General features: G+C 38.5%; 1 protein-coding gene and 1 pseudogene across 24 annotated transcripts in view; one reads left to right on the top strand and one right to left on the bottom strand.

Annotated features, from left to right (window-relative positions):
• Positions 1-26,497, top strand: part of ADD3 (adducin 3) — a 132,323-nt gene that overhangs the window by 11,201 nt on the left and 94,625 nt on the right. The window lies entirely within an intron of this gene.
• LOC147344308 (ATP synthase F(0) complex subunit f, mitochondrial pseudogene) lies at positions 9,435-9,781 on the bottom strand (annotated as a pseudogene).

Here is a 26,497-nt window from a genome sequence, read left to right on the forward strand (position 1 = left end):
AAAATTTCTGACTCTTTCCCTTCATATGTAGAAAGATTACCCTTTATTGTCTGGAAAATCCCCTTAGGAATATCAATTATGTAACTCTTAGATTCTGACTCTTTATCCAGTCAAGCATAAGAAAAAAGCCAGCAACAACTAAGATGACTATACAAAAGATGTTACTTGCTGGTGTGTGATGAATGCTACAGGTACAGATAACAAATGCTATAGGTCATCTGATCAAGAAAAAAGCACCAATGGATAAAACAGTCAGAAAAAGGTCCCCAGGAAAGAAGAATAAAGGTGGTCCTTTAAAGGCATGGTAGAGTTTCACTAGATGCAGACCATGGAAAGGGTTTTGGCAAGAAATTTTTGACCACGAAGAGAGTAATCCTTTGGGACTTCCCTGGTGGTCCAGTGGCTAAGACTCCATGATCCTAAAGCAGGGAGCCTAGGTTTGATTCCTAGTCAGGGAACTGGATCCCAGATGCCATAACTAAGATCCTGCGTGCGGCAACTAAGACCCGGTGCAGCCAAATAAATAAATATTAAAAAAATAGTAATCCTTTTTCCTGTAGCACGCTGGAGATAGTTTATAATCATGGTTCACAATCTCGTCTCACTGTAAGGCACTTGAAGGCTATCACATACTCTATCGGAAACAGTGCCAAGGACACACGGCCGAGGAAGCGTGTGAGAATATCGCAGGGCGAGGAGGAGAGGGTGGCAGGCGTGGTGAATATCAGGTACCTTTTACAAATTGTTCCCTCTGGACCTCACGTGAAAATGATTGATTCATAGGAACATCTTTATACTGCTATTTGAAGCCGGTAATGCTTAGGAAAGTTGGTACTTGCAAAAAGACTTTAGAAGTCCTCATCATTCCCAACACTGGACAATGAAAGCCTCCTTTGGGGAGAAGGTATATATTTTTCTTAAATCTAAATTCATCCATCGTTTAGTTTGTTTGCTGAATACTGGAGTATGGTTTTGCTGATGGCTCTGTTGTAAGTTTTGAATCTAACATGTGGATAGATGGAGTTGTTGATATTATGAGATTTAATGATTTTGACTTAATTTTTGTGACTATCTTGTTTTGGATACTAGAGAATTTGTTCCAATTGTCTCAATTCTCTTAGATTTGGTAACATTTATCACTTACTATTTGAAAAATACTTAGTATAATTAACTATTCAAGTTATTTTGGGCAAGTCACCGTTTCTTTTTCACTGTAGTTTTTTAAATAAAATATGTGAGGGGTTGAGATCATTTTAAGATCCATTTTAGTTTGAAGAGGCTGTGATTGTAGTTCTTAGAAAGGTGAGTTTAGCAATTAGTGGTTTTAGTTGAAAGGTGGCTAAGAAACATATGATTGTACTGTGTGAAGATCCTGGGACTAGGTCTGATAGAAGGCTAAGACAACCCCTTGTCTCTTTGTGTATGTGGTAGCTGAGAAAAGGACATCATCATTTTGGGAACTTGTCCATTCCCAGAGTTTCTTTCAGTTCTTCAGAAGCTAAGGGCCCTTGGCAATGGACAGTGGATAGATCCTCTTTGAAAACAATGAAATAGGCAAGGATAGTAACTTTTCCTAACGCCAATTAGGCTTTACGAAACACTGAACTTTCGTTTCAACTAGAAACGTTGACCTTTTTTTTTTTTTTTTTTTTTAAGAAATGTACTTTCTTTCCCCATCACAACTTTATTATGTTTTGGTATATTACTTCCTCATAAATATTTCTCTGACCTCTCTTTAGCTTTTCTGAGCACCTTTATGCTTCCTTTTGCTTGTTCATTTATGCATTCAACAAATATTTATTGAGCATTTACTATGTGCTAGACCCACCCCACTCCAGTACTCTTGCCTGGAAAATCGCATGGACAGAGGAGCCTGGGAGGCTGCAGTCCATGGGGTAGCTGAGTGTCGGACACAACTGAGCGACTTCACTTTCACTTTTTACTTTGATGCATTGGAGGAGGAAATGGCAACCCACTCCAGTGTTCTTGCCTGGAGAATCCCAGAGACGGGGGAGCCTGGTGGGGTTCTGTCTATGGGGTCGCACAGAGTCGGACACAACTTAAGTGACTTAGCAGCAGCAGCAGCCCCTCTTCTAAGTGCTGGGAATACAGCAGTGAGCAAAACAGATAAACTCTCTTGCCCTAAAGGAGTTTATATTCTTGGGGGTAAAGAAAAATAAGTAAAATATATATTGTGTTGATATAAATATTTTAGAGAAATATAGAAGGGGGAAGGGAGATAAAGGAAGTGTTTGGGGGCAATGACAAATCTAAGTGACCAGGTGAAGTCCTTACTAAGAAGCTGACATGTATGCAAAGACCTAAAGAAGGTAAGGGAGTGGGTACAATTGGTACTCTGTCTGTGGGTTCTGCAACTGCAGAATCAACCACAGACCAAAAATATTTGGGAAAAACAATTTCAGAAAGTTCCAAAAAACAAAACTTGAATTTTCTGTTTGCCAGGGCTTCCCTCCCTGGTGGCACAGATGGTAAAGAATCTCAGATGGCAATGCAGGAGACCTGGGTTCAATCCCTGGGTTGGGAAAATCCCCTGGAGAAGGAAATGGCAACCCACTCCAGTCTTATTGCCTGGAGAATCCCATGGACAGAGGAGCCTTGTTCAGGGGGTTGCAAAGAGTCAGACAGGACTGAGTGAGTAACACTTTCACTTTCAGAGCCTATTTACATATCATTTACATAGTATTTGTAACTATTTACATAGCATCTACATTGAATTAGGTATTATAAGTAATCCAGAGATGATTTAAAGTGTATAGGAGGATGTGCTGGGCTATATGCAAATATTAGGCCATTTTATATAAAGGACTTGAGCATCCACAGATTTTGGTATCACCAGGATCCTGGAACAAATCCCCCTTGAGTACCAAGAGGACTGTGTATACCAAGGGGAAGGTCATGGCAGACAGGGAATGCCAAGCAAATGCCTTGAGGCTCAAGGGTGTCTGGAATGGATGAAACAAAATGGGGCATGAATGTTGGGAAGCCACTGATGACTGTTAGAAGTGGGACATAATCTGACATACATTTTACAAGGATTATTTTGGTTGTGTTTTGACACTTGATCATAGTGGTACAATAATCTTGGTGAGAAATTGCTCTGATAGAGGTGGTGAGATTTGAGTGGATTCTGAATGTAGTATTTAGACAATAGAACCAATAGGATTTACTGACTGGTATGTGGAGTATACGTGAGAGAAAGAAGTCAAACTTGACACCAAGGTTTGGGATGTAGGCAAAAGTTTGCAGGAGGAATAATTTTGGCCAGGAGGGATAATTTGGGGAAGTAGAAAAGAGTAGAAATTTAGTTTGAGACATAGTAAGTTTGAAATGTCTATGAGAGATGTTGGAGTAGAAGATTCTGTGAGTGGAGATCAGTGCATAGTTATTGACTGTATAAAAGTGGGAGTTATTTTCCTCTGTCATTTAAAATATTTGTATATTTAATCCCTTTGATGACTAGACTTTGCTGTAGTAAGGGTTTGATGTGTTGTTATACATCTTTATTCTTTGAAGGGGTTTAATCTGTTGAGCTATTTCAAATCCTGAAAGATGATGCTGTGAAAGTGCTGCACTCAATATGCCAGCAAATTTGGAAAACTCAGCAGTGGCCACAGGACTGGAAAAGGTCAGTTTTCATCCTAATCCCAAAGAAAGGCAATGCCAAAGAATGCTCAAACTACCACACAATTGCACTCATCTCACAAGCTGGTAAAGTAATGGTCAAAATTCTCCAGACCAGGCTTCAGCAATACATGAACGGTGAACTTCCAGATGTTCAAGCTGGTTTTAGAAAAGGCAGAGGAACCAGAGATCATATTGCCAACATCTGCTGGATCATGGAAAAAGCAAGAGAGTTCCAGAAAAACATCTATTTCTGCTTTATTGACTATACCAAAGCCTTTGACTGTGTGGAAATTCTGAAAGAGTTTTTTTTTTTTTTTCCACAATAAACTGTGGAAAATTCTGAAAGAGATGGGAATACCAGACCACCTGACCTGCCTCCTGAGAAATCTGTACGCAGGTCAGGAGGCAACAGTTAGAACTGGACGTGGAACAATGGACTGGTTCCAAATAGGAAAAGGAGTATGTCAAGGCTGTATATTGTCACCCTGCTTATTTAACTTGTATGCAGAGTACATGAGTATATGTATACAGAGTGCAGAGTATCATGAGAAACGCTGGGCTGGAAGAAGCACAAGCTGGAATCAAGATTGCAGGGAGAAGTATCAATAACCTCAGATATGCAGATGACACCACCCTTATGGCAGAAAGTGAAGAGGAACTAAAGAGCCTCTTGATGAAGAAAGAGGAGAGTGAAAAAGTTGGCTTAAAGCTCAACATTCAGAAAATGAATATCATGGCATCCAGTCCCATCACTTCATGGCAAAAAGATGGGGAAACGGTGGAAACAGTGTCAGACTTTATTTTTGGGGGCTCCAAAATCACTGCAGATGGTGATTGCAGCCATGAAATTAAAAAATGCTTCCACTTTGGAAGGAAAGTTACGACCAACCTAGATAGCATATTCAAAAGCAGAGACATTACTTTGCCAACAAAGGTCCGTCTAGTCAAGGCTATGGTTTTTCCAGTACTCAGGTATGGATGTGAGAGTTGGACTGTGAAGAAAGCTGAGCGCCGAAGAATTGAAGCTTTTGAACTGTGGTGTTGGAGAAGACCCTTGAGAGTCCCTTGGACTGCAAGGAGATCCAACCAGTCCATCCTAAAGGAGAATAGTCCTGGATGTTCATTGGAAGGACTGATGCTAAAGCTGAAACTCCAGTACTTTGGCCACCTCAGGCGAAGTGTTGACTCATTGGAAAAGAGTCTGATGCTGGGAGGGATTGGGGGCAGGAGGAGAAGGGGATGACAGAGGATGAGATGGCTGGATGGCATCACTGACTCGATGGACATGAGTTTGAGTAAACTCTGGGAGTTGGTGATGGACAGGGAGGCCTGGCGTGCTGCAATTCATGGGGTCACAAAGAGTCGGACACAACTGAGCGACTGAACTGAACTGAATCTGTCTTGTAAAACCTTGGATTTGCTCTAACCTCTAAGGACCCTGAATCCCAAAGGAAATCTTTTCCTCTAGGGTAGAACAACTTACTTATAAACAATATGTGAAAATAAAAACCGTTGTTACTGCCCTTAAAAATATGTATGTGAATGTAATGAGTAGCTTGTTCCTCCAAAAGTTACTATGGTTTAATGGTTAAAAATAGTAACATATAGGTTCCATTATGACCCATCGGTTCTATTCCTACATTATATACTTAATTGAAAACACATGTTCCCACAAAAACTTGTACACTGATGTTCATGGCAGCGTTACTTATAATAGCCAAGAAATGGAAACAGCCTAAATGTCTGGCAGCTGATTAATGGCTAAATAAACATGGTATATCCACACAAAGGAATATTATTTGGTCATAAAAGGGAATGAAATCTTTCTACTACATGGGTGAACCTTGAAAATGTTATGCTAAGTGAAAGAATCCAGACACAAAAATGCCACATATTGTATAGTTCCAGTTGGTGTGGAATGCGCAAAATAGGCATATCCATGGTGACTGAAAGCAAATTGATTAGTGGTTGCCAGGGGATGGGGATAAGGGAAATAGGGAATATTTGCTTAATGGTACTGGGTTTCCCTTTGGGGTGATGAAGAAGTTCTAGAACAGATAGTGTTGATGATTGCACAACATTGTGAATATGCTAAAAACCACTGAATCGTGCAGTTTGAAAAATAGTGAGTTTTATGGTGTGTGAGGGGCTTCCCAGGTGGCTCAGTAGTAAAGAATTCCCTGGCCAATGCAGAAGACTCAAGAGACCCATGTTCTATTCCTCGGTCGGGAAGATCCCCTGGAGGAGAAAATGGCAACCTACTCCAGTATTTTTGCCTGGAGAATTCCATGGGCAGAGAAGCCTGGCAGACTATAGTCCATGAGATTGCAAAGAGTTGGACACAACTTACAGACCGCACAACAACAACAGATTGTCCCTTTTGCAGTAATAATTTATATTATGGTGTGTGAATTGTATCTCAATTTCTGAAGAAAGATACCAGGAAAAAAGTGTGTGTGCGCATTCATATGTACACAAGAATAACTGAGAAAAACTTACATAGATCTTACTTCCAAAATCAAACTAGTTTCCCCAGTTGATGAAGCAGGAATTAGCATGCTAAACTTGGTTTAGCTTGGTTTGCTTAAAGAGGCAGAGTGAAGATACTTAGATCATTCAGGTAGAAATCAGGAAGCAGTTTGTGATCCTGTCTTTGGCAAGTCATGGATGAATCTAAATGTTTTTAAATGCCCAGTTTCATGGAGATGACCTAGATAAGCAAAAGAAGGCTCTGTAATAATCAGTTTTGTGGGCTTCAGAAAGCAGGAGCTCATTTATAAATAACTTTATTAGGTCTTAAGTCTGTAAGATGGCTTATTTTTTTCTCCATACCTATAATTAAAAAGTATGGCGATCTCAATTCCCAGTAATTTTTTTAGCCAACCCAAGATGATATTTACCTTCTTAAAAATATTACCATCAGAGTTGCCTGTTGAGGAAGTACATGAAAGGATTGTCTTCTTTAACTTTCATGTACCACCCACCCTAATGTTTTTTTTAAATTAAGATTACCATAAAATTCACCCCCTAATTTTATTAGAATACATATACACATATGTATTTTCATGACCTTTCCTGGTGACTCAGTGGTAATCTGCCTGCCAATGCAGGAGACTCAGGTTCGATTCCTGGGATGGGGTCTCCCTGGAGAAGGAAATGATAACTCATTCCAGTGTTCTTGCCTGGGAAATACCCATGGACAGAGGAGCCTGGCAGACTACAACCGTGTCTCAAAAGAGTCACACATGAATGACTTAGTTCTAAACAAAAGCAACAATACATGTATTCATATATTCCTCTATTAGAATAATATTTTTGGTGGCTTGATATGTTTTCAGCATTTTAAGAAAGCATATGTGAACCAGACAAGAGCTATATTGGGGAAAATAGATCCTTATGTAACTGACTCCAACACTAGCCTGAGAGCAGTGCTATCGCAACATTTATAGGAAGTGCAGATGGGCACAGAAAAGGGAAATGTTTATCCCACTGGAGAGTAATAATTCACAGAGGAGATGACATTTGAGTTGAGCTTTAGAAGATCTCTTAAATGTTGAAGACGAGACTAAGTTACCGACTGGAATAATAGGCTATGCCACGGGCATGTGGGTCTGTGGATGGATGTGGTGGAAGAGAAAACAGGAAAGATAAGGTTGAGAGCACTAGGTCATGAAGGCCTTGGGTGCTATTTTAAGAAATTTAGGTTTTATTCTGTGGCACTTATTTTAGCTAATGAGAGGCATAATCAGATGTGTCTGAGATTTGGTGTTGTGAAGAACGGAGTGATAAAGAGTGTTGGCAGAGAGACAAGTTAGAAGGCATTTAGAGATAAACAGATGAACTAAGGCAGTGGCTTTGAGATAGAAAGGGAGGAATGGGACATCTTGGACACAGAAATCCATACAACTTGCTGAACAATGAGGATGTTGAGGGAACATTTGATCACCAGGTGTAGACATTTAAATGTTGTATTTTACTCCATTTCTGATACTCTGATTTATGACAGAGGGAAAATACACCTGTTAAACTAGAATTTAGGTAGATTCAGCAAGGCTTGAATGTATCTTTTCCTTACTATACATAAAAGACTTTAGAAATGTGACTGTTTCATAATCTTCTTTAATTTTTAGTGCATGTCAGTGATTAGTCAATTTTCCAGTCTTTGGCGATGTTTTCATTTGTGCATTTGGAAATGGTTGAATAATCATCATTTTGGCAAAAGGACAGTATTTTTGTTTCCAAATGCAACTGCCTTCCTGTGCTGTGCTTTTTGTTTCATTTTATACTTCTGTGTGCCATTGTGCCATCTTGAATTTCCCCCTGATTTCATTTAGTGATTTATCTTGTAACCTATAAAATAACACATGATAAACACCTGTAAGAAACAATTAGAAATGTCAAAATCAGCTTGCAAAATCATTTATTTTTTCTGTGTAAATGTAGTGGCAAATCCAATCCAGTAAGTTTTTTTACATTTTTGCTTAGTGAAACAATTAAGATTTGGCTCCTCTGATGTTTTTCATTGCTCATTTACAGGCACAACTGACCATTCTCTTTGTAGTTCCCTTTAATAAAACATGTGCAAAGAGCGTGTTATATTAGGACACAGTGATTTTATAAATGGGTAGAAGAAAATACCAAATTTGACAGAACTGACTACTGAGTTAGTGTAGTGTATGACTTGCTTTCGTGCTTAAAAATTCTAAGTGTTAAATGTTTAAAATAACTTATTCAAAAGCAACTCAATAAAATTAAAAACACTTTATGGACATCCAATACAATGAAAGTTTAAAAATCAGAAACGTAAAGGCACTCTCGCTGATTTTTTTTTTAAAGCAAGAAATATTTTGTTAATTTGATTCTAAGGTAAACTTACTGTTTGAGTCACATTTTTATAAAATCAATTTCATTTTAAAATATTTGAAATTAACTTTTGAGTATGAAATATGAGATCATGAAGCAAGATCCAAAAGGCGCAAAAGAGTATACAGTGAAAAGTAAGTTGTCACCCCATCCCTGAACTACTCTACTCTCTCTCTTCCTTGTATATTATTCTAGAGATATTTTTGACTGTTTATTTTTAAATTCCTGAATCAAGACTTTGCCTGCCTATACCTGGTAGATAAATTGCTCTATAATATTGCTGCATAAAATACAATTTTAGGCTTAAAACAATCTGAGGAAATAGCCAGCCCTCTTCTTTTCCTTGGTGTGTTTTCGAGATTCATTGTCTCTTAATTAAAGAGTGTGCTTTCCTAGCTTACCCTCCCCTTCAGACAAAGCTATGGAAAGTGGTCATTGTCATCATCTTTCACTCATATTTTACCCTAGGCAATGACGGGTAACTTTTATGAAAGCAAAGCAAATTCCAGCTGAGAAGTGCTCTCATGGAAAACGTCCTCAAGTAGGGAGGGGAAAAAATGGTCAGCCTTTCCCATCGTGTGCATCTGCCCTGTTAGGCCAGCTGGACTGGACTGCTTCGAAAGCTTGACTTTTAATTTTTTAGTACTTGGCATTATTTTGTTGATTCTGCCTTTGGCTACCCACCAAGTCATAAGATTTTCCTCCCAAGCCTTGGGATTACCTGACTCAAAACTTTTCGATACTAGACTTGGTTTCTTTTCTTCTTTGGGTGGTATTTAATAGAACATCATTCCTATGCAGATACTGTAAGTAATAGTCTCATATTTGTGTATATGTGGAGGGGTCCTTTAAAAAAAGTTTTCCAATGTATTTTTTCATTTCTGTACTGGTTATCTTTTATTGGTCATTGTTGCAAATTAGGATATTCAGCAGTGATCATGTTCCTCAGGGAGGAGTGTTGGGCAGAGGTCATGGTCAGGGAAGCAGAGTGTGTCCCCTGCACTGGGCCCTCTCCAGTGGTACTCGCTTAGCTGCTCATGTTTGAGTTCCTTCTAAGAAAGGCAGTAGTTGAAAAGTTTGTAAGCTGCCAGCATGGTAGAAACCCCAGCAGTGCTTCCTTTCTTCACGTAGACATACTTGTCATACCACTAGTAACCTCTTTGAAACACTCCAGCAGTGCCTTTAGGGGCAAAATCCTACCTCATATCCAGATTGGCAGCTCCCCTGTTTTAACATCCATGAGTTTCTTCTTCACTGATGTGAGTGATGCCATCTTGGAGTCCTGGGTATCTGCTGTCTTCCAGTACTTTTTATTGTGGTAAAATACACAATATAAAATTTACCATTTTTAAGTGTACAGTTCAGTGGTATTAAATACATTCATAATGTTGGGTAATCATCACCAACATCCATTTCCAGAGCTCTTTTCGTCATGTAACTCTGAAATCTGATACCCATTCAACAATAACTTCCCATTCCCCTCCTATCTTCCTGGATCAAAAAAATTATTTTAAGATCAAAATTTTGGGTGATACAAAGATCTATTATTCCTATTCCTAATCAAGATTGTAATTTGAAATCCCTATACAGGTCTGTATTATGCAGCAAAGATTATGATTGACATTCAGGGCCCTGGAAGATTGAGACAAGGGTTACAGAACCTGTGGCCTTTGATACACATTTCAAAGTGAAGAATTATATAGCCTCATTATAATTAAAAGAGACCTCACCCCTCAGCTGTGCAAATTATATGTTAGTGGATGGGAGAGGGAGGTTGTTAATTATGGGAGAGGCAGAGATCAGCAAACTGGTGCTAGCCAACCTCTGCCCCCATGACCTAATAAAAAGGAAGTTTTCCCAGTAATAGATACAGAGACTCCACAGGTTTGCACATTTCACTGGATGCTAAAATTCTGCCTTTGTTGAATCATTCAGACCTTCTATTATGAGTCAAAGTGTGAATTCTCTGTTCGCTTTAACATTTGGAGAAGCAGAGCTCAGTAGACTGAGGAGGAGGATGAAATCTAGACCCATAGAATTTTGGAAACCTTCGCTTCATTTTTATGGATCAATGACCTTGTTTGATTAAGTGAAGTGACATCTTCAAAATGGCTGATCTAGACTCAAAACTGTTATCTCTGACTCTCGGGCCAGTGCTTTTTCTACTTTATTACATTCTCAGCCATGTTAACCCATTCATGCAATTCTGGGGTGAGGGAGTTCACCAGAATTTCACTTAGCCTTAGGATGGGAGACCTTTGTCTCTTAGGGATTTGAAGCTGCTTTTCAAGAAAGAGTTGGTACCTGTCTTTGTTTGTTTTAATCTCTTAATGAATTGGGGAGTATTTTGTAAAGCTTTTTTCTAAAAATCTGGACTTTGTCATGAACTTTCTTGTTATCTTAACAAAAAGCTTTGCTGACCTTCTGTATATTGTTCCCGTTTAAGCATGCTCCCCACTGAAACAAGTCATGTACGTGGTAAATGTTTCTGACATGTTTAGGAACATTATATTGAAAATTCAAACTGGATGTATTTGGCTGCCTTGACTTTTTTTTTCTTTTGGAAAAGAACATGTTTAAATGAGAAACAGTTCCATCCTCCAATGAAAAGGAAAAGTTTTAGGTCATTCGTTTGAGTAAAATAGATTATAGAACTTCTGGCCTCAATTTTCTATTATTTTCAACTAAGTGGCACATAAGGCATAGTGCCTTACATAAGGCACAGTGAAGGAAGAAATGGGACATATTAGAAATGTTGATGTAATAGTATAATTTTGTGATTAAACTCTTTATCAAATAAGGTTTTTAGTCACCATTTGTTGCATCATACAAGGACTTTGAATGGATTCTGTCAGATTTTTTTTTTCCAGTGTTTTGCTGTGACAGTTGATTTCATGACAACAGTTTCAGGAGGCATTAAGATAACCAAGTCTATGTGTGAAAATAGCTAGTGGGAAGCTGCTGTATAACACAGGGAGTCCAGCCTGGCACCTAGATGGGTTGGGAGGGAAGGGATACACACACACACACACACTTATGGCTGATTTGTGTTTTATGGCAGAAACCAACACAACATTGTAAAGCAGTTATCCTCCAATTAAAAATTTAAAAAGATAACTGGGTTTTTTTTCAAAATACTTCGTATGGTCTTCTATAGTACATCATTCTGAGGAACTGAAAAAATTCATTCTTATGGTGGGGGAAATAAATAAATAAAATAGAAGTGCTTTTGATTTTACTGTGAGTGTGAAAGATGTATTTTGGTCTATTTTAAAATCAATTTTAAGGAATAGATACAAAATCAAAGTACTTGGACATGAATCTGAGCAAACTCTGGGAGACAGTGAAGGCCAGGGGAGCCTGCAGTTCTCAGGGTCTCAAAGAGTCAGGCACAACTTAGCAACTGAACAACAGCAACAAAATACTTACTGGAGAACTTTGAGTTCAGTATTTTATTAAGTTGATTTAAACCACTTGGGGGCTAGCAGTGTTTCATGGTAATTACAGGCCTAGGAATTCCTTGGTAGTCCAGTGGTTAAGACTCCACACTTCCATTGCAGGCACAGGTTCCATCCCTGGTCAGGGGACTAGTATCCTACATGCCACACAGCCAAAATACCCCAAACCTTTATAGATCAATTATTATGAAAACCATGTCATATCTCTTTTAATTATGATTTTTTTTAAAAAAAGCTTCTATTGGTGCTTTCCCCTGAGATTTTGGTATATAGAAGATAAAATGCCTTTTAAATAGAAACTTCAATTACCTGAAATTCCTTGGATCCTTTAATGGGAAATAACCAAATGATTAAGCATACAAAAGGGTGTCAGGGATGTATTGGAAGCAGTGACTTGTAGGTGGGTGTATTTTCACTCCTGTATCTTGTGTGATCTACTGTACTTAGAATGATCATTCAGAGGGAAGACCGTAATATTTGCACAGGTCTTAAGCAATAAAGACAAATATGTTCACAGATATATATGAAACCATAAGTTGGAATGATGGCTTTTTAGATTTTGGAGGAGCATGGATGAGAAGGCTACATGTTTGGCTTCTTACTATAAGACTTGACAATTATTTACCATTTATGATCAGAATAATTAATTATATAGGTTTCCCCAAAGTGTTTTGATAGCCTACTACTTTTTAAGAGTTTAAGAGTTTGGGCCTTCTGTTCAAGAATGGCTTTTGTATAAAGTTTGATTTGAAGCCTCATATGGAGGCCCTAGGCTAATGCTGTTTCCTTCCTCAAAATACAAGTGTAGTTTAAAATTTTCTACTATCCATGTTGAAAAAACTACAAAGAAACGTGTGAATTTTATTGAACACAGTTTAAAAATATTTTTCAACATGTAATCAGTATTAATGAATTATTTTCATTGAAGTATTGATTCAGTGAAAAATTAATGAAATATTTTGCCTTTTTTTAATATACCAAGTCTTTGAAATCCTGTGTATATTTTACACTGTAGTACCTCTCAGTTCACAGTAGCCACATTTCAGGTACTCGTGGTCACACGTGGCTGTTGGCTACCAAATTGGACAACATAGCCCTAGAACATCTTTCTCTTTTGTCCCATATCAGTGGGGCAGATTCTTCCACTAGAAATTTATTCCAGGGGGGCTAAAGTTTTGCCATCTATCTGTGTGTTTGATCTTCTGTAACAAGAAGTTCTCAATCATATTTGGTTTGATCATTTTTTGCCTTTATAATGTGATAACCAAAACCTAGTATTGCTAAAGAACTGTCAGTGTAACTGAATGAGAACTTTAGAGGGCAAGTTCAGTTGGTTGTGGGCAAGTGAAGAGAGCTGGGATCCAAAAGGAAGGGTCAGCACTGGGTACCACAAATTGAACAGAATCCTGCTGTCCTTGAGCAAGTTATTTCACTTCTCTGAGCCTTTTTGCTTTATTCATATGTGAAATCAGAATAAAAATACCCATCTCTTGAGTTGCAATGAAGATTAAACAAGGTAACACATGTGAAGTGTGTACCTATGTTGCTCAATAAATTTGTGGTAAATAATTGTTGCTTGCTTACGTCTTCCACTCCACTCCCAAATCCTGCTTGTGAGAGGAATAAGAAAGAGGAGGTATACCTTAAATAAATGTTGTAATATAGTCAAGAAACCTATGCATTTACTAAACTGACTAGGATTCAGTGTTTGTCCAGAACAAACTAGTCCCTAAGCATTGTGATTGAGATTTTAATTTAGGACCATTATCTGGAAGGTTCACAAAGTAATAATGTGAAATAGTTCATCCTCCGCATTGTTGAAATGAATAGTATCAATTTTATTTCAGTAATCAGTAAAAATAGCACCTGCTGCTGCTGCTACTGCTGCTGCTAAGTCGCTTCAGTCGTGTCCGACTCTGTGGGACCCTATAGACGGCAGCCCACCAGGCTCTGCCGTCCCTGGGATTCTCCAGGCAAGGAGTGAGTTGCCATTTCCTTCTCCAGTGCATGAAAGTGAAAAGTGAAAGTGAAGTCGCTCAGTCTTGTCCGACCCTTAGCGACCCCATGGACTGCAGCCCACCAGGCTCCTCCGTCCATGGGGTTTTCCCGGGAAGAGTACTGGAGTGGGGTGCCATTGCCTTCTCCAATTTAAGAGAAAAATCTCAATTATTAAAATACCTCTTTTTATCTTTTTCTAGATATGATAGAAATGCATCATTATCCGTTTCTTTAAAAGTTTTATCACAAGGGTTATTGCAACTTGGAATTTAAATATGTTTGCATCTACAGAAGGCTAGTCTTCAGAGTACTAGTATACTGATGATTTAAACTTGTGTAGTACCTGGAATTAAGGAAATCTCTTCTAAATGAAAGGAAAGCTGTCAGTTGGTGACTAAGCTTTATGTTACAATGCAAGTGACCTATTGTTCTTGCTCAGACATTACCATCAATTTGTATTTTTAGATAGAAAGGAGACTTGCTGTGTCATTAGCCGGGTAGCATGTTCTGAATCTATTTGGAAGGAGGGAGGTTTCAATTATACGTGTATTTCTGATTTTCTATGCGTTTTGAGAAATTTATTTATAAATTTGAAACACCATTGAAATGTGGGAAAGCGTGGAGTGTTTTGAATAGATGATTAGATTAGATGTGAACTTTTCAAAGCTTTGTATGCACCCAATGTGTAGGCCACATTGCTGGTAATGTTCTTGGAAATTGGTCACATCTAAAGAGTCGGTTCTTTGCCAATAGCATCTGGTTGCATTTTACGTACTTTGAAAGTACTTTTTGAATTGTAAAAGAGCAAACCACATGACATATTTTCTTACCTGATTGAAAGTTGTTTACAGTTATAGATGAACTTTAACAAACAAAGGCATAATTGTCCAAATGCATGGATTCCTAACACTGATACCTGAGATTCTTATAGTTACCAGCTTTTCAAATTGTCCAGACTTCTACATTATTCTAGTGACCCTGTACAGAGGTCGTCTTATTGAAAGTTCTTTCAAGTTTATGGAATTTTGAAGGTACTGACCTGATTGAAATACACTGTGCTGATTGGCGATTAAGAAATGGTGTTAAGTGACGTGATTGGCATTCCTCTATCCATTGCTTACAGCTCCCTACAGGTGTTACTTGTTACATATATAGATCTTTGTCATACCTAATTGTGTGAGCTTTTGATGTAATAAGAGTAATCTAGGGCTCGGCCACTTAGAAAAGATTTGTAAGATGTATTAAGTGGCCTAAATCTAGGCTAATTTGTGAACTGGGCAAAATATGTCCTTGGTTTCCTTAAGATCCCCTTCTCAGAACCCCTTTTTTGCTTTCTTACTCTTAACTTTCCAGGTGCTGACTTGTCTCAGATAATCTCTGTTGAAGTGTTAGCTGATTAGTTCACCGCTTTTCCAGAGATGTTTACATTTTAAAAGTGAGGTTTTTAATAACAAGGCTTTCAAGGTCCCTAGTGGGATAGTGGGGCTTCCCAGGCGGTGCTAATGGTGAAGAACCTACCTGCCAGTAAAGGAGACATAAGAGGTGGGGGTTCAGTCCCTGGGTCAGGAAGGTCCCCTGGAGGAGGGCATGGCAGCCCACTCCAGTATTCTTGCCTGAAGAATCCCATGGACAGAGGAGCCTGGAAGGTTAGAGTCCATAGGATCGCAAAGAGTTGGTCATGACTCAGGTTACCTAGCATGCATGCACACAGTGGGATGGTGAATAATGAGTTTTAAAAGGGTAGAGTCTTCGGACTGGGCCCAGGCTTGGGATCAGGATTATAGAGCCCCACTGCCCAGTAACTCAGGCACTAGCTGTGTATAGCTACTGACTGCTTGAAATGTAACTAAGACTTAATTGAGATGTAGTGTTAAGTGGGAAATACATGCTAGATTTCCGAGACTTTGCACAAGAAAAAGACCGTAAAGAAACTCAATTTTTAATATTTATTACATGTTGAAATGATGATATTTTGATATATTGAATTAAAATATATTGTTAAAATTAAGTTCACCTGTTTCTTTTTACATTTTTAATGTGACTGCTGGAAAATATAAAAGCAGTTGTGGCTCACATTTTATTTCTGTTGGACAATGCTGTTGTAAGAGTTTACATTGTGTTCTTACTGTTGGGAGCTTGCAGAGATTCAGGGAAATGCCCCTCAGGACGCCTCAGCTACAGCTCTTCCGGCTGACTTGGCTGGGGCGCTTCCTTTTATGTGCTCTTCTAAGAGCCATTGCCCACAAGCAGCCACTCTTCTCCCCGCTTCTTCTCTAACTCTCCCAGTGAGAGAGTTACTCTGCCCACCACTGCAAATGATTGCTGGTTCCTGACCAGCTTCCTGAAGCTCAGTTCAGTTCAGTCGCTCAGTTGTGTCCGACTCTTTGTGACCCCATGGACTGCAGCACGCCAAGCCTTCCTGTCTATCACCAACTCCTGGAGTTTACTCAAATTCATGTTCATTGAGTCGGATGCCATCTAACCATCTCATCCTCTGTCATCCCCTTCTCCTCCTGCCTTCAGTCTTTCCTAGCATCAGGGTCTTTTCCAATGAGTCAGTTCTTCGCATTAGGTGGCCAAAGGATTGGAGTTTCAGCTTCAGCTTCAGTCCTTCCAATGAATATTCAGGACTGATTTCCTTTAGGAAATTTCTTGAAGCTAGATGACTAAAAAGATAGATTTATAAGTACCATATATTGGGTACCTGCCGTGTGTCAGATAGTGTGCTAGGTACTTTATATAAAGTCTTGAATCCTCCCATCAGTTCTTCAAGATCGATATTACAAATGCCAAAAGAGATCCATGTATATTGTTCTTTGCCCTGGGTTAGCTAGTGGCAGCTATGTGGCAAAATCAAGATTCTGTCCCAAATCTCTCTAATCCCAGAGCCATTGTTCTTTCTCCTTTATTATGCTCTACTCATGTTTTCCATTAACTGTGTGTGTGTACTTTAGTCTGAAAAAGAATGTTCAATATGAAGGGGTCTCTGGCCAAATAGTGTTGACTGATCTTTGGTTTCCTTTGTCTTGGTGAATGACCTCAGTGCTCCTCACTCCAGGTTGCCTTCCTTCCCTGTCTACTACCTAGCAGTAGCCCAGACTTTAATGGAGAGACTTAAGTTATTGACAGTGTGTGGAGCAGGATAGATAATCTTGAGGCCTCCTGGGAAAGAGCATCGCTTCCACCTTGAAAATCAATCAACAAAGAATGTTTCAGATGCCTTCAGGAAGAGACACAAGAGGAAAACTTCTCTGAATTCCAGGGCTATCAAATCTTAGGCTTCAGAGACTGGCCATATAAGGAAGGGTTTTTGTTTTTAACAAAGTTTTTTTTTTTTTTTTTATGGGTTGAAATGAAATAATGGGATAGAATAAGCGTATTGAGCTGGATAAGTCTTGTATAACCCTAGGTCATCTCTTGATGGCTGTGTCCTTGACATTATTGCATGAAGAATGAGAACAAGAGAGAAATAGTCCATGTGTTGGCCTGTTTGTCTATACATTGGAGTAGATGTAGTCATAATCCATGAATGCTCTGGAAGGCTGGATGTGGCATTTACTCTGCTGCCTTCACTTGGCTCAAGCAAGTGGTAGTGACTTTGAAAAAAAAATAAGGGGAGAAAAGGAAGATCAAAGAGGTTCAAGGAGTGAAACTAGACTGGAGGTGGGCCACAGGGAGGTTTGGGCAAGTTCAAAATGCAAAGCCCTTTTATTCATGTATACACATATATATTTATAATACTAGAAGCCACGTAAATATAAAATACTGTTATTTCAGGGAAGAAACTGTGATATACTAGAAAGAAAACTGAATTTCTAACTAGGTGATGTGGATTCAAGTCCCCCAGCTCTACCATCCCTACCCCTGTAACCCTAGGAAACTACAGAATCTGAGATAATCATTGTCTTTCTCCCTCTCTGACTTTGCCTTCATGTTTTAATAAGATCATGATGAGTTTGAAAACACTTTAGATAGGCTCATGTGCTGTATTCACGTTGTTAGTGTTTTTATACTGTTGTTTACTCTGCATCTGAAGTGTTACTTACCTGAAACACCATTGATAGGAAAAAATGTGTACCCGAGAACTCTAACACGATTAAGGGAAGTTAGAGTTAAATGGCCAGCAAGTCAGACTAATTTGGCTCTCATCCCTAGGCTTTATAAAAAGGACAGTGGCAGCCTTGTGGGTGAAGGGAATGTAGACCTAATTGCTTATTTAATTCAATCATTCATCCTTTTAACCCCTTTTAAAACTTGACTTTTGTAGGTCGATTATATAATGCCTGAGTGTGCAAGCACACACAATGTTCTCTTTAAGTGAAAAGCCCGATTCAATGACTTTAAAAAAAAAAAAAGATTTTGATATATTCATAGTAATAAACCTGGTTTGCATTTCTCTGAGGCTCATGGTCTTCAACTTCCGATCACGTTAGTAAAGGGTTGCTGTAACTACCAGATGGCAGTCTTTCTTAATCCAGTCTTAGACACCAACAGACTTACACAGAATGAATGTAAGCAGAATTCAAGCACAGAATTGGAAGTATTATTTAAACTGCTCATCTTGCAAATTTAGCATAAAGAGGATAATATATTAGCATAAAGAGGATATCTATTGAATATATTCATGTTACCATGCAGTTTTTTGGTTCTCAGGGCAATCCCGGAATGCATCTTTAATTTGTATTCCATGTAAAATGCTGGGTACAGGGATATTTTGCCAAATGCCAGTTTGAACTTTACTTGAGATCCATCCAGCTGGCAGATCAGTTGTGCTAATCAGATGAGCCCATTTCTGGGGAATGGAATTTCATAGCGGGAGCAGTGTTCTTGAAGTATAGTTACTTTAAAAATAAGTAAATTTTTAATTTTAAAAGTCTCATGTGCTCTATTGAAATGTATGTAGTATAAACATTGTAATATATGTAGTGCAAATACTTCATGCATTTTTATAAATAATAAATAGCAGGAACAATAAGTTCATTGTATTGTACTCATTTGTTTTTCATTTCTATTTTGAGTTCTTAGGATCATATCTTGTTTCCCCCTTAATCTCTATGAACAGGAAAGATACTGAAGTGCAGATGGGTTAACCCTAGAAACTGTGGGCAGCTAACTTTCTGCCTAGTGTAGAATAAGCTCTACACTAATACTCTGCTTAAAAGGTGAACTGGTAGAGAGGCTTAGTCAAAGATCACTTGGTGTAAATGAAAAGGAATTCAAACACCGTAGATGGGGATTAGACTTGAAGAACTAATACGGATCCTTTTAAACTCCAAAGTTACCCTGCGTGTAAGTGTTAATATACACTTTCATGATCATGTTAGAAACCTCATGTCACAGAGTAGCATTTCCCACAGCATATTCTATAGATCGTTAGTTCTAAAAGATTTCCCAGGAAAAATAGTCCAAATATGTTTGGGAAACTGTTTTCTGCACTCTCTTAAAGGCTCATAATGCATATTAGCGTAAGCAAAGACTGAGAAGTATTGCTAAGTACTGGGATTACCTTTTTTTAAAAAGTCTGTATTGCAAATTGAATATGTCACATAGACCAGGGAAAGCAGTCTCTGTAGTAAAATGTATTAATATCCCAGGGGACTCTTGTTTTACAGACAATACTGGGGGAAAATAATGCCTTAAATTATATATTAGCAGATCTCAGAGCTTGTTTTTGTGATTATTCCCCTTTTTAAAAACTGTATTTGGCAGTTACTGATATCTTAGCCTAGGGGAGACATGGTTGTGCTTAAAACTTGTTTTAAAATGATCTTACAGGACAACTTTACATAGAAATTTTGTAATTTTACATAGAAATGTTCATTTCTATGAGGTATGTCTTTACATTGATGTTGACATTATCTTTTGGGGGCATTTGGATGTTTTTTATAAATATAATTTTTATTATACTTTAAAATTTACATATACTTTTGGTAGGCCAGATAATTTAACATGCTATTTTCCAATTATATATTTTTTCAAGAATAAAAGAAAATATAATTGTCTTAAATTCAACTATTAGGTAAAGAGATGTTTTAGTAGCAATTAAAGTAGTCTCTGGGCTTTACTGGTAACTCAGTGGTAAAGAATCCACCTGCAGTGCAGGAGATGTGGGTTTGATCCCTGGGTCAGAAAGATCCCTTGGAGAAGGAAATGGCAACCCACTTGAGTATCCTTGCCTGGGAAGTCCCATGGACAGAGGAGCCTAGCAGGCTACAGTCCATGGGGCTGCCAAGAGTCGGACACAACTTAGTGACTAAACAACAGACCAGACTGTAATTGTTTTTATTTGAACTGGGAGGAGAACCAAAGATTTCAGTAACCCAAGATACTGCCATGTAATTAGTTCTATGAAATGAAGCTTTGAGACTGTCAATCTAGACAATGACACTCTAAGAATAAACAAATAACGTACTGTTTCAAAGCCTACTATTTCTATTCTCTAACCAGAATATACATCAGGGATTTTAACCATTTTTTGCTTTTCATGAATTTCTTAAATGACATCTGAGAATTTTTTAAAATGTTACAGCTAAATGTGGATCTTGAATCATCCCCAGGTTGGAAAACTGGAAAGTTGTTTCATATCATGAGTAATAGAAAATACTAAATATATTCAAGCTTCCCAGTGTGAGCTAGTGCATACATTAAATTAAACCAAAAAAGCTTAGGCAGTCATGTTTCAGGTTTTGGAATATGTAATGTATAAATATAACCTACTACAAGAAAAGAAATAGCTCTTACCATTAACCACCAAACCAAACCATGAGACAGTATTTTATTTTCAGTTGTATTTGGAAGACCATGTATTTGTTAGCTTTGGCTTGCCATTTGCTGAATAACTAAAAATGGCATTTATGACTAGACCATCAAACCCCAAATGGAATTGAGGGAGAGATTCTTTTACTGAAATATAAAAAATGAAATTTCCCTTTAGTATTATGTTAGTACAAGATCTTTAAACTAGCTCTCTTGTGGAACATAAGGTAATTAGTTGTCTTATCCACAGTTTCCTTTCATCCATAAGATACTGCTTGGTGAGAAAGCCAAAAGATTAGAGTGATAACTCACTCCACCAGAAAGGAACTGCTCAGCAACAGAAACGGTATCGAAAAATTTCAAGCCAAACTAGACAAGCTGACTAAAAGAGAGACTCACTTGTGGAACTAACCATCCTAGCTACCTGGGCAGGGACTCACTCTCTTACCATCAGTGACACTGTAAAGCCTTTTTGACTAGTGGTTCTCATATGTTAGCCTGCATTGGAAGCAGCTGGTGGGCTTGTTAAACCACAGCTTGCTGGGCCACACCCCCACACTTTCTGATTCCGCATTTTGGAGTAACACCCAACAATTTGCACTTCTAACACATTTTCAGGTGATGCTGCTGTTCTGAGACCAGATTTGAGAACCACTGTTATTTTTTTCTAGACTAGGGAATCTTTTTGAATCTTTCTTTTCCTTTCATTCCTTTTCTTCCCTCAGGCCACCCACTGTCCCCATCAAAAGCCAACCATCTTCTGTTATGGAACTATTCCAGAAGCCTTCTTTTCTTATTAGCTTTTACTACATTGGTTTCCTTCATTTTTTAAAACTGTCAACAGTGAGACAGGTTTATACAGTGGAGTCAGTTTATAATTGTACAGTATTTTTACCAGTCTTGGAATTCTTTATACTTTCTCCAAGCTCTGATATTTCTCACGTAAACATCCCCTTTCATAATTTAGAAAATACATCTTTTAAAGTTGTCTTGTTTAGGGTGTTTTTTGTTTTTGTTTTTGTTTTAGGTATTGAATGTGTTTATTACCTGGATTGTGGTGCTGGTAAAATGAGTATATGCATACATCCAGACTCACTTAATTCATTATGTGCAGTTTTTAAATAACAATTATACCTCAATAAAACTGGGAGAAAAATAAGTCAGATATCAAAAATGGAGTCAGACCCTTTATTTCAGGGGAAGGTTTAAACTCCTGTGTCCTTTCTTAACTCAAAGACAGCTCTGGCTGCTCCTCAGTGTAGACTCCACCAGAAAGTCTTTAGGCAGAAGTCATGTAAGTAGCCTTCCTGAGTCATGTATATGCAGCATCAACAGAGTTCTTTGTGGCTTAAGATGCTTTACCCCCACTTGAGAAAAAGCGAAAAAGTTAGTTGTTGAGAGGTAGGTCGGAGCTTCTAGGTCTCTGAGGTTGACACAGAGGTGGATGCTGCTCAGCCTCCAGGGTTAGGCCATGCTTGGAAGCATGACTGTGTGCAACAAAAAGCTAATTCCATCAAGCTGTGGTAATGACTTGTTAGGGAGTTGCCACTGAGTGTGTCCAAGGAGATTGATGTTTGCTCCATTGCTAGGGAAGGACTCTCTGTAGCACCACACTGGGGCCTTAGCTTCCACTGCCATGCCCAGGCATTAAGCTTCAGGGACAGCCTTGTCATTCTTACCTTCTCGTGGACTGCACGAGATTCACGAGCAGCTTCAGATCACCTGTGTGGCTTCAACTCATTACTCCTTGTCCTTTCCAGAGAAACCTATATTTCTTTTTTTGTTATGGTGTATGACATAATTTGACATCTGTATATACTATGAATTGATCACCACCACAAGTCTAGTTACCGTTTATTTCAACTTTTAAATAGATGATTCCCGCTCTCTGGGGTACTGTCATATATGTGATCTTCTCAATTCATGCTGGCATTTTAGGGCAGGAGGATACTGTGTCATAGCAGGGTGTGCAGATTACTGCCTAGCAGTCAAAAGTGGTGTCACGACTAGCCTGCTGGAGTTAGAAGTTAGGCGAAGAAAATCAGACTCTCTCTCTTCAAGGAACTGTTCTTTTGTTATCTCAGTCCCTTCCTGGCCTGTGGTTAATCAGACTAGTGCTGTCTTCCTTTCCAGAAATAGCCAGGTACTGAGTTCTGAGAATGAGCAGGTGGGTTTCTGGAGGATGGACAGTTATAGGAGCACTGGGTACATCATAATAAAAAAGTGAGAAAATGCTACTTGTGACTAACTGTTCATAAACGTTAGAGGTCATCTAGTCCACCTTTCTCATTTGGCACAGTAAAAATGGAACTTTTCCCAGACTTTCCCAAAGTCACAGAGCCAGCCATTTACAGGTCACTTGACCACTGGTTCCGTCTTGCCTCAGGGCTCTTGGCTATTCTTTGACACTGGCACGAAGGGAAATTTTGTGGCACAGTGGGTTAGTAACTAGCCACATGGTTCAACTTCTTAAAAATTAATGGCACACATATTTATTTTTGAAATTGTAATGTTTTTGGTGACTTAAAAATCTATATAAATCCAAAGAAATTACTGCCATTTCATGGCATATATTGTGTGCATGTGTGTGTTTCATTTTTTAAAAATGTTTGTTTCTGACTGTAAGAATAATATAAGCCCATTATAAAATGTTTAGGAAATATAGATACAAGTTAGTAAATAAAAACCAAGAATAAATCATCCCCCAGAGAGAGCCTAATACATTACAGTCCCTTTGGTACTTTGTTGTTGTTCAGTCGCTCAGTCATGTGCGACTCTTTGGGACCCCATGGACTGCAGCACGCCAGGCTTCCCTGTCCTTAACTATCTCCCAGAGCTTGCTTCAACTCATGTCCATTGAGTCAGTGATGCCATCCAACCATCTCATCCTCTGTCACCTGTCACTCCCTTCTCCCCCTGCCTTCAGTCTTTCCCAGCATCAGGTTTTTCTACTGAGTTGGCTCTTCGCATTAGGTGGCCAAAGTATTGGAGCTTCAGAATTCAGTGACTTAATGTAGCAGTTTATGTGACCTTCAGTGTAAATGGGAGAGGGGTGGTTTTGAGATCCAGGCCCATCCAAATAATGCTTCCTTCCCCCAGGTCTTCAGATCCTGCACTAGATCTTGAATCTTTTGCAACTGGCAATTATAATACAGTGCAGGACTACACAAGAGTGTGAATACCAGGAGGTTGGACTCACAGGGGGCCATCTTAGAGGCTGCCTACAACAAATACCAATGGTGTTTTAGGTAAATCATTAGGGAAGTTAATGTTTCCACAGATTTCCAACCTTTATCTTATAAGGAGATGTTAGACATTGCCAGCAATGCTTGTTTGAGTGAGGTTTGGATGAGAATACACTCAGTGGAAAAAAAGTGATGTAGCTTTTATTCTCTACCTGGTGAAGATAGATCATGTAAAACATTTGCCAAGATTGAGAGGTGATTAATGGGCCAAGTTACCTGAAACATAATTGAACAAATTCACACTGGCAGGATTATATAGCACACATCCAAAACTAATTAATACATGTACTAATTGATACATGTGTACAGTAAAACAAATAACCCCACTCAAAAAAATGGGCAGAAGACTTAAATAGACATTTCTCCAAAGAAGGCATACAGATGGCCAACGGGCACATGAAAAGATGCTCCACATTGCTAATTATTAGAAAAATGCAAATCAAAACTACAACAAGGTATCACCTCATATCAGCTAGAATTGCCATCATCAACAGGTCTTCAAATAATAACTGCTGGAGAGAGTGTGGAGAAAAAGAAACCCTTTTGCACCATTGGTGGGAATGTAAATTGGTCTAGCCACTATGAAAAGAGTGTGGAGGTTCCTTGAAAAAACTGAAAATAGAGTTAACCATATAATCCAACAATCCCACTCCTGGATATATACCCACACAAAACTGAATTCAAAAAGGTACATGGACCCCTTTGTTCACAGCAGCAGTGTTTACAATAGCCAAGACACGGAAACAACCTAAATGTCCATCAACAGATGAATGGACACAGAAGATGTGAAATAGATAGATAGATGTATATGTATATCTGGTTGTAAAGATGGCGCAGTGGTAAAGAATCTGCCTGCCAGTGCAGGAGACTCGGGTTCGATTTCTGAGTTAGAAAGAGCCCCTAGAGTACGAAATGGCAACCCACTCCAGTATTCCTTCTTAGAAAATTCCATGGACAGAGAACCCTGGTGGGCTGCAGTCCATGGGGTCTCAAAGAGTCAGACAACTGAGCATGAACACATACTTTATAGTAATTTTTTAAATGGTTATCCACAGTTAGTAGTTATTGCAGATTTAAGTACTCTTTATTTCATTGCAGTAGTAATTTATAGTAAAGATTTTATCATGGTGAAATTTCCATGTGAGGGAATTTAGACTTCATTCTTTGGAAAATGGGGGAGCCATTGAAGAATTTATGGGGAAAGGAGTGATGGGGTCAGATTGGTTTAAAAAATCTCATTTTGGCAACAATATTAAAAGTAGATTGAAGGATGAAAGATTGAAGGCAGAGAGATTGTTGTAGTATTCCAGGAGAGAGAGAATAAGCGTCTGAAATGAATTAGTAGTCTCAGGGATAAAGAGGAAGAGAGAGGAAAAGTCCTGAGAGGAAAAATGGTAAAATCAGGAGTTGGTTATTAACCCTGATGTAGGAGGTAAAGGTCCAGTTAAAGAAACTCCTGGGTTTCTGGCATAGAGAAAGAAAGCTGTGACAAAGATCTCATCTATTTCTATAGAAGGATGTGTGGGAAATATGAGTTTGATTTTTCAGCATGTGAAAGTTGAGAGACTTGGACAGCAGTAGGAGATATCAAGTGAGCAACTGAACATTTTGTATAAAGCACAAGGAGTTTGACAGGACTGGAAATACAGATTTGTGAATGGGAGAGGAGGATGATAGTTGAGGTTGTGGGAGGCAGATGAGGTTGTCCAAGGTGAACGTGCAGAGTGAAAGAAGTATGCCAAAGGTGAAACTTTGTCAGATACCAAGGTATAAAACAATTCTTTTTATAGTTACAATCCAGACCCAAAAGATACCATTGTAGGGATCCATTCTAATCCCAGCCCTGCTTGAGATTACATAGATAGAAGTACCAGAACTCCTCTGTGACTTTGAAGAAATCACTTCAAATCTCTGAGCCTGTTTCTTCATCATTAAAATAAAGAGGTTGTTTCAGATCAGTGGTTCTCGAGGTTTTTTTTTCTGCAGGGTTATGTGTAATGTTCATAGGCATAGCACATTTCCACTTGTGTGCTCAGAATTATGGGCAAATTCATTGCTCTGATTCTGTCATACAAGAAATGGCAAGTAAATGAGTTATGTTAATATAAAGATACTTTAGGTCTGTTCCATTATATATTTCAAGAAGCAAATATTTTGCAAACTTGAGTATTTAAATCAGCAAGAAGCTACTTACAATAGATAACCTCACAGTTGATAGGCATGTGCCAAAGAAACCATACTTAAAACTCGCAATCTAGTTAGGTCACTTCCTAAACTCTTTTGGGGTCACAGGCCATTTTGAGAATCTGGTGAAAGCTATGGACTCTCCCCAGAAGAGAATACATATAATTTTTGTATTTGATTTGAGGGAATCCAAATTAATTTTTCTGAAGTTATTCATTCCAGGAAGCTCTTGGAATCCATGAGTCCTGCATTAAATTCCTTATCTTAGAAAAATCTTCTCCTGGAAGATTTTATGATTTTATATGTTGTAAAAGGAGTCCTCATTCTTCAAAAATATACTTAGTGATT

The sequence above is a fragment of the Bos grunniens genome, chromosome 26 (assembly GCF_055505025.1).
Source record: "Bos grunniens cultivar Pamir isolate PY7600 chromosome 26, Bosgru_T2T1.0, whole genome shotgun sequence".
Lineage (NCBI taxonomy): Eukaryota > Metazoa > Chordata > Mammalia > Artiodactyla > Bovidae > Bos > Bos grunniens.